This window comes from Cannabis sativa, chromosome 2 (genome assembly GCF_029168945.1).
Source record: "Cannabis sativa cultivar Pink pepper isolate KNU-18-1 chromosome 2, ASM2916894v1, whole genome shotgun sequence".
NCBI lineage: Eukaryota > Viridiplantae > Streptophyta > Magnoliopsida > Rosales > Cannabaceae > Cannabis > Cannabis sativa.
In genome coordinates, this window is record NC_083602.1 from 32,676,957 (window position 1) to 32,687,003 (window position 10,047).

Consider the following 10,047-nt stretch of genomic DNA (forward strand, 5'->3'; position numbering starts at 1 on the left):
AGCGTCCGTTGGTAAGGTGGGATCCGCACCCACTCCGTGAGAAGCTCCGGGTGGTCCACGGCCCTGAACCCGGAAGAAAAGAAAAAGCGGTGGCGGTACTCCTTAACATGAGTCTGCCTATTATACGGAACCACCCCCTCGTTAGCAGGGTGGATCCGGAACCCATAAAAACCATCCTTAAGTTTGTCCCCTTTCTTGGGGACGGATACAAGTTCATAAAAATATAAAATTTCCGCCGGCCGGAGACCCCCGGCCACGGGCGGTGTAAAATAAATAAGCCTGAGAGCAGGCGGTAAGCTTGAGGAATAAGTTGGTATGGCGCAAGACCGACAAATACAAGAAAATTCACAAAGTAATCTTGGAGCGGGAGCATGGCACCGGTCATCAAATGGGTCTGACTCCAAGCCCCGAAGCCGTCATAGTTGTGATTAGGCGTCTCCGAGTCACGAGGAGGCCGGTGGAAGGTCCCTGAGGTAGAGGGTTTGATCCCAGCCACATTAATAATGTTCTCCAGCTGGTGAGGACAAGTCAGGGTCGATCGAAGCTCGGCCGCTTCCCAACCAGTTGCACGGGGCTTGTATCCCTCCTGGGCAACGGGTCCCAGAGAAACCTCCTCCAGCGTGGCCATACTTTTCCCTTTCTTCTTCGAAGATTTTGAGCCAGAAGCAGACATTTTGTGTTCTGAGAAAAAACAAAAAGGGAAAAAGAAAAGTCCAAAGCAATGTCCCATACCAAACCCTAAATCAAGAAAAAGGGAGTGGGGGTCCCCTAACCGCTGGAAAGAGGCCCCCTCCGGACACGTGTCACATGGGAAACTCTGGAGAGAATCCCTGAACAAGTGTCGGGTGCAGTGAAATCGCAGAAAGTGGTTTTGCAAAAAGAAAAAAAGAAAAAAAGAGAAAAGCCATCCTATGCCCTAAGCGACTGTTAAACGAAGAACACATGGCCCTCTTCAAACAGAACTGTATAACTACAACAGGGGCATGATAATGGCGATTCTACAACTAACGCAGTAAACATACAGCAGAACTCGAAGAACTTAAACACTCACAGAAGCCTCTAAGTACGAACCCAGAAAACGAACGAAGTAAATATAAGCATGTTATTATCTAAGGATGCAAGAAACTTACAGTCGATCGTTGAACTGGAGGTACTGAATGTGGTTGAGTGAGAGTTGAGAAGAACTGGCAAAGTCAAACACCGGAAAACTGAATGAAGTGTTTGGGTATTAAGACAGTTCGTGCTACTTCGAGGAATTTTCTCTCTAGGAAATTCGAGCAGAAATGGCAAGGAATGGAAAGTAACCGAAATGAAGGAAAGGTGGTGGCTTTTATAGGCAAAAACGCATGAGGAACAGGCGTCATCACCTACCAATCGCACGGTGGGGGAGACGCACGATTCGAATTCCCAAAGATCAACGGATCAGATCAATCTACCATTAAGGCGGTGGAAACGTTTGAGTATCCGTCTGACACCATTAATGCGCCGCATCAATCATGGGGTGTGAAACGAATCGACCTCTGCAAAAGCGAATCGCTGCATTTAATGCCATTATCAGACGCACCTCCACGCGCCCCCAGGTTCGTATCAGAAGACCGAGGAGGCGGCTGGAGACATTCCTGCAAAAAGCAAATCGCTGCATTAAATGACATCATTTAATTTGCCCCCACGCGCTCGAGGCTCGAGCTAGGGAAACGAGGAGTCAACCAGAGACACTTGAACAAGCCTTGGTTTATTTTTACTAAGTAAACAAGGCTTGAGGGGTAAATGTTGCTCCAGAATTCGCCCAAAATACGTGGACCAGTCGAGAGGGGACACGTGGATCAGATAACTTGGAAAGATTTGCTAAGTCTTTGTGCGCCACCAAGAAGCGCTGTTAGCATGGGTCCCGGAGGAGGCATCCGGAGTACAAGGTACTCCAGGAAGCTAGTATAGCGTGAAGGCTCTCCGGGACATGTCAGGTCTCTCCCGAGCAATCAAGTCGCATTTAATGCTGCATGGGAGGAAGCGTGTTGGGACTGTAACACGCAATAAAGTCCGACAAAGACAACCCCCAAACAGCAGCGCTACAGTAATGATCATTTAAGTCTAGCGACGGCTACTCTGCGAAGAGTCACGTCAATCACAAGGCAAAAAGGACATTCTTCATAAAAGCCCTACAGCACCTAGGGATTTGACCATGCATCACCCATGGTATATTCATCGGAAATGCCCAGCTTTATGGATACTTACAGACACATGTGTAAGAACAATTCTAGGGATTACCCCACCAAAACACTATAAATACCCCCTCAAAGCTTATTTAATGGGGTCGAGAATCTTGGGTTGCAAAAGAGCAAGAAGAGAAAATACTCACCAAGAACATTCTCTGTATTTATGAGAAAGACATTCTCTCAAGTGTAGAATCTCCATTAAACACATCCATTAATAACAGAGGCTCGTGGACTAAGGCTCATTAACGCCCCAACCACGTAAAAAATCTTCATCTCACTTTCTTACAGCTCTTTATTATAATCATATTTTAATAGTTGCCGAAAACCTCGGTCAACACATATATATATACAAAGTATTTTATATTATTAGTATGTTTATTATAATTGTAAACATAAAAATAGACATAGTCAATTTATACTATACTAAAATAAGTATATTTTCTTTCTATTGTTTCTATATATTGATTATTTTCTAATGAGTTAGTGAACAAGTTTTTTATTGAAGTATAATTCTTACATCAAAAAATAAATAAACAAACATAACTTTATAAATTCCAAAAATTATTTAATTAAAAAAAATAAACACGACACAATTAATAAACAAAAAAAAAGATAAAGATAAACAATTTTTTATATATATATTATTTATTTTCTAAAAAATTACTAAAAAAAATAAACATAACACACGTAGAGTGATATAATAAACTTATGTGAATATTATTATTTTGTTTATTAAATTAGTATGTTTAATTAATAGAAAATAAAATAAATACATATATAAAATATTTTATATTATTAGTATGTTTATTATAATTGTAAACATAAAAATAAACATAGCCAATAAACACATATATAAAATGTTTTATATTATTAGTTTGTTTATTATAATTGTAAACATAAAAATAAACATAATCAATATTACCATATATATACTAATCAATAATTATTACTATATATATTATAATAAAAATTGAAAAAAAAGTTTTTAATTATATATAAAAGTGTATGAGAAAATGATAATAAGTTTTTTTGCACATATTTTGTAATTAATTAAAATAATGTATACAAAATTGTAAAATGCCCTTTATTAATTGGGAAAGGAAATTTTTAAAAATACTATTTTTTATATTTTATTAAAATTTTTATTTACAAAAATATGCTAATAAAGTTTCAAAATTACATAAATACACTTTTCTCAGCAAAAAATAAAAAAACAACAAAAAATCAATCTCGCGACAACTATAAATAAACTCTAAAACAATAAAAAAAAAATAGCTAGAGAAACAATATCATAACAACTATTAATAAACTATAGAACAATAAAAAAAAATGGTCTATTATTTTTACTGAATAAGTATTTTTGTAAATAATAAAATTCAAATTGTAAAAATAAAAAATATTCTGCGTTGACATATTTTTGTAATTTTTTTTTTTTAAATTATTAGTCTATTTTGTAATTTTTTTTAATTAAGGTGGTATTTGATTAGAGGTAATAAAATAGAAATGAAATAACTTTTATTCTATTTCTTTGTTTAGTTCCATTTTAAAGTATTGAAATGTCATTCCACCATTTTATTTGTGTTACATGTAATGGAATAGAATGATTTTGCACTATTTTGTTAGAATAACTATTTTATTTTGCAATGAGAAAAAGATCGTTCTTGTAATGCCCTAATAGTTTAGACACGCTACTGTGATTTTTTTAATTATTGTGCTGACCTTTGCTAATTAAAGAGTTTCATATAAAATCATGTTTAATTAAAACTTTATAATAATTAAATACTTTCATAGATAAAATTGTAAATGTAAAATGTTTACAAAATTTGAGATCCTAAAATCTATTTTTTGAATGTGAACATAACAAAAATGTCGCCTAGCGACTAACAATTTTGAACCCTTATTGTCCTGAAGATCTGAACACTCCAGGTCTGACCATCTAGATATGTACAATCTTTACCGAACTCCAATACTCACTGTTGTTCAGTCCTAGCATTTACCTACACATGAAAGTATATATATATAGTCGACAAACTTAGTAAGAAAAACATAAAATATAAACATATATCTTGACTTGTAATATAAGCACCAATACACCTATTCACAAGCCTAACCCATGACTGATGAGTATGAGTCTCAAACGTTCTTGACTATAATATGATTGATAATAATATTAGCCTATACTCAGTACTCTCGTCGTACTGATGTGATAGCATCAATCCATTATATGAGTACAATCAACCATAATACTAGCATATACTCAGTGCTCTAGTGGTACTGATATGGTAGCATCGATTCGTACTTTACTAAATTGTCAAACATATATCCTATCGGTATCTAGGTGCAACTCTATGTATACAAATACCGCTCTTACTGATATGTTATCTAATTGGCAAACATAAGCATGTACGCTAAACCTATGCATATGTGCGTATGTTATACTAATCTTACCTCAACTCCATAATAAAATGTGTCGGTCAACCTGAGTGGAAAATACTGCTCGACGATCTGAGATCCTAAGTCACATTCATGTAAAATGAGTAAGTATCTCGCTAAAACACTTTCAAAAAATTAAATTCAAAACTAAAAATTTTCTTATCGATAAATACCGTAGAAATACTCTAAATATTGAGAAAATGTGAAAATTGAGGTACCTAAAAAATCACCCCTAATTAGTAAATTGGATCCCAAAACGGTTCACCGTTTCCCTGGGTCTTGCTTGGGGAAACGGTACACTATTTTGTAGCAGAAATCTCAAACTCGAGATTTCCTTCTTTAATTCAACCCAAACTTTACTAAATTTTCTAAAACACCTAAATGTCAAGTTCTAAACATAATCCTATAATTAAACACATCATCAAGCCCCTGAAAATAAAATTACAATTGCTGAGCTAAGCTTGAGTTTAAAAGCTCAAGTTTGCTCAACTCTCACCACAACTGCCAAAAACCTCTCAAATTAACCTTAAACACTCCTAATTCAACCTCTAAAATAATCTTTAAACTCCCCAATCTCCTACAGAATCGAAATCCACAAATTCATGCTTAAAATCAAACTTTAACTAAAAAAATTTAAAGAAAAGAGTTAAGCTAGGTTAGCTTTGATCTTCCATTCTAATTCTACTTGATTTTCTAATTGATTTCTTTGAAAAGGAGGATTTTTTGGTCTGAAAATAGTTGTTTCTCATGGTTATTTCTTGGGCCAAAAGAGAGAATTACTTTTCTGTTTATCTTGTTTTTGCTATTGATTATTCTAGTTTAATTATGAAGCATATATCCCATAAATCACAATATAATTCACTAAAGAATTCTAGAATAAGTTTGGGTAGGAAATTACTAAAATGCCCCTTACTGCCTCCTTAAGTATTCCCCATATTTAGGGTAAAATGGTCATAACAATTACCCCACACAATCTCGATATTCTAACTGTCTATAAATTTTATCCCGCTAATTTTAAGATACTAAACTGTATCTAAGTGACACTGTCGACTTCCACTAAACTGGACGTAAAACATAAAAATACCAAAATTTATATACATCATATATAGAATTCAATAAAATCTCTGTAATTGAGAAATTATATCATTAATGTCTAATTCTAACAATAGGGCTTATTTTCTACTAAAGCACATATTATCATAAATAATAAATAAATCAGTGAAAATATGTTAATTTTTATGTCTAATTATGCGATCAATACAATTCTAATGCAAAGAAGAGAAAAACTTAAGGCCACCTTAACAAGAGGTGGCATAACACTATTTGTACAATTAATATCGGGCTTTGCGCATTTTAATTTAATAAATAACATAAAACTGCTAATCACTCACAACACGCCACATCAGTATGGTTTTGGACACCTTAAAGTATCTAATAACAATATTCCTTAATTAATCACAAAAAGTCAAGATTAAAAAAATTACCCTAATTTGTCTGTATCTCTTCAAAAATTGAAGAAATTAGGGAGAATTAGGATAGCGATTCTCAACGAGTCGACAGTGACCAATTTCATCAAAGATGTGGAATCATTCAAGAAAGGCATAACGAAATGCTTCGAGGCACTTGACATTGACGATGATAGTATGCTCTCGCAGGAGGAGCTTTGCAACGGATTCGGCTAGGCTTTGCCGATCAAAATTGTGGGAAAGGAAATGGTCAATGATCTATTCAATATGGTTATTGGGAGATTCAATGTGGAAGGAAAGGGCAGCATCGGTCGAGACGAGTTCAAATCCCTCTCGAAGGAGATGTTGATGGCCATAGCTCTAGGGATTGGAGGTACCCCGATTCTTCTTGTGCTTCATCAGGATAACTTGCTTCTCATTATTGTTGATCATGATTTGCCTAAATTGTCAAGAAAGAAAGATAAAAGATTTTATTTCTTTTTTCTTTTTCTTGTTTTTACATATATATATATAGGGTGATTCTACAATGCACCCCTTAAAAGGGATGTATTGATGCACCCTTAACTTATTTCGGCATCTAAAAAAAAAATTTAGTCTAATTTTTTTTCATATTCATGTACGTTATAGCTATTTAAGATATCTTACAAAAATTTGAGAAATTCGGAATAATTTACAATATAGAAAATAATGTTCAAACAGTCGATTTTACACGCGTATAAAATAATATAGTCACGCGTGCAACACACTGTTTGAACATAATTTTCGGCATGTTAAACTTTTCTAAATTTCTTAAAATTTTGCAGGATGTCTTAAATAACTATAACGTACATGACCATAAAAAAAATTGACTAAAAAATTATCTCGGATGCTAAAACAGATAGGGGTGCATCAATATATCTATTTTAAGAGGGTGCATTGTAGAATTTTCCTATATATATATTAGTTGAATCTCCCTGCATTACGACTAACTTTGATATATTTAGGTGTTATTTGATTAGAAAAATAAAAACATAGAAATATAAATAAAAATGAGAATGAAAATAAGAATGGAATAAAATTATATTTAAAATGTATATAAAAAAATTAATGAAAAAAATATTAATTTTTTATATTTTGTATTGGAATGATTTTTTTTTCTATTTTAAAATAAAATAGTCATTTCACTAAAATGATAGAAAGATTATTCTATTAAAATGATATTCTAATACTATAAAATGTAATAATATAACAGAATAAAATAAAAATTATTTTCATTCTATTTTATTACCTCTAATCGAAGGTTATTTTTTACATGCATTGTTATACATTTTAAAGAAAAAAAAAAGAATGTGGTTTATTTGTGTTTTTCTTTGAATGTAGCACGTGATCAAACAAACAAGTGGCATTATTATTGAACGTACGAAGTTTTGGGTTTCAATAAAATTGTCTTTTTAAAGATTTTTATGTATGATTTGTTGTTTATTTATAATTGTGTTTGTCTCTAATTTTGAATACACAATTTAGTAGGTATACTTATTGTAGACACAAGCCATGCATCAAACATGGTTGAGGGAACATAAGAAAAAAATATTAGAATTAAGTAATACATTTGTAAATAAGAATATGTGTGGGGATAAGGTTGGAACTAACCAATAATATATAGTGATTAGTTTGTAATATGAAGGGCTTATTATGATTATTATAAACAAAAGTTATATAACTTAACTAACATATAACTGAAGTTATTTTTGTGGTTTAGGCTTGGTTCCACATATTTTCTCCCTTTAGGAGAAGGTCAATGTTCAATCCTCTTTCATTCCTTGTAATAACATAACAAAATCAAAATTATTTATTAATTAACTTATTTATAATTAAAAGGGTGTTTTTTTTTTTTTTTTTTTTTTAATTGAAACTATATAAACTAAAATTGGCTAGTTACCACAAAAAGGGGCCACTTCCCTTAGACAATCTTGAGTCTGAATCTTCTTAACACGGGCCTAGTGGGCAAAGAAATCCGCGACAATCTTTACCGAACAGCTAATGGAAGTAAAAACAACACACACAAATTCTTTAGTCTTAGGGGATATGGACTAGATTAGTGGGAATGTTTAGTGTGAACAGTGCACCCTATATTTGATTAATATATATATATATATCTTTATATATTAAAAGTGCCTATCTAACGGCAATTCTTGGTTTAACGATTCTTGGTTTAACGATTCCTTTTTTTATTTAGCCTTACACGATTAACTTAACAGACGGTTAACGTTAAACGTTAACAAATAAATAAACCCAATAATTAAATCCAAAATATTAAACCATCTTTTTTTAAATTAAAAAAATATCTTACCCACATATCTCTCTAACAACCTTTTTGAAATTTTTTTACACGGCTAAATTCAAATTTCAAAAAATAAACCCAATAATTAAACCAAAAAATTAAATAATATTTACGATTAACTTACCTATCTCTCTAACAAACTATAATTTTTGAAAATTTTTATTTATTTAATATTCTATTATATAATAAACTACAATTAATTAATTTATACGTACCAGTTATTCAAACTTTACGGCCCATTACAAAGTTACAAAGGTCGGTATCAAAATATTGAATTAGTCAACTTGAGTTTTGTCTCATTGTTAATTATCTTAGTTAAGCAAAAGAAAGAGTCTCATTCTCATTAATGGTTTATTTTTGGTTCGGTTATATTCAAAATTACGTACCGTAAGTTATTTCGCAAGCAATCACAAAAAGTATCTCCTCATAATTGTATCAGATATACAGTCAAAATCCTGGTAAGTCGATCATCATCAATTCAATCAAAATATATAATTTACATACCAATACAAAATTTGACATTTAATTTAGCTATATATATTGATTTCATATTGCGATACCAATATTCTGATTCTTCTTTCTTCTCTCTCTCAATCTCTCATATATATCGATCTGAGGCAGCCATTTCTTAAATTTCTATTAAATATACATATGTATATGTTTATTTATGTAACTATTTGATTCGACCAATGCTAGGTCCTTTTTATTTCTTGTCTTCTTCTATGTATCATATATTTTAATTGACTTCTCAGATGATAATGATTTTCACACATAATAATATTGTCATATTCAACCTGGAATCGCCAAGTTTACATACAGAGGGTTGTAGAGCGTTTAAAATGGTTTTCAAAAATATCATTAATAAATCTATTCAAGACGATGGTTTGGTAAGCTATATTTTATAATTTTTATTTTCTTTCTTTTCTAATATGAGAATAATGATGTAAGATGGGTGTGCATAGCATGACCTGGTTCTATCAGGGAAGAAGTTATTGTCACAAACAAAACTGGATGAAGAAGACGCTGAGAGGAATGTGAAGAAGAACATCAGGAGGGAAAAACACTTGGTAAAATGACCTTTGTGTACATTACATTTGTATCTGTTTTTGTTTTGTGTTATTAATCTACATGTCTAATTTTATAGATGAGAGAAAAGGGACATGTGATACCAGCAAATTATTTGGATGCACTTGAAAAGTTTTAATTGGTGTTACAAAAGGAGGTAGTGGTTTCTTACTATATATATAGATATATGCAGTAGTTCTCACTGTAAAGATTTATTACGTTGTTTCTCTTACTATTTATGTATTGTATTGGTGGTGTTTTAGCGTCATGCTGTTTAACTCATGCTTTTAAGTTTTAGGGTTGTATTTGACTAAACAAATTTGGTTAGTGTATTATCATTGCTGCTACATAGTTTATTATTTTTAGTTTTATAGTGTTAAATTTCTTTTTGTGTACTTTCCAGAGCTTCTAATAGTCTTCAATGAGTTATGTATTGGTATAATTAGACTTGAAGTAAATTTTAATATTGTTGTTTGGTGGATCTCTATTTTGTTATTATTTTAGCTAGAACTCTTTTTAAATTAAGTGTGTTTATTATGTGCAATACTTT

General features: G+C 31.9%; 1 long non-coding RNA gene across 1 annotated transcript; it reads left to right on the forward strand.

Moving 5' to 3' along the window:
* The first annotated feature begins 8,667 nt into the window (after positions 1-8,667).
* Positions 8,668-9,794, forward strand: LOC133033959 (uncharacterized). Its single transcript, XR_009685962.1, has 2 exons — positions 8,668-9,499; positions 9,577-9,794. It is a non-coding gene; the product is annotated as an uncharacterized LOC133033959 (long non-coding RNA).
* The last annotated feature ends 253 nt before the right edge of the window (positions 9,795-10,047 follow it).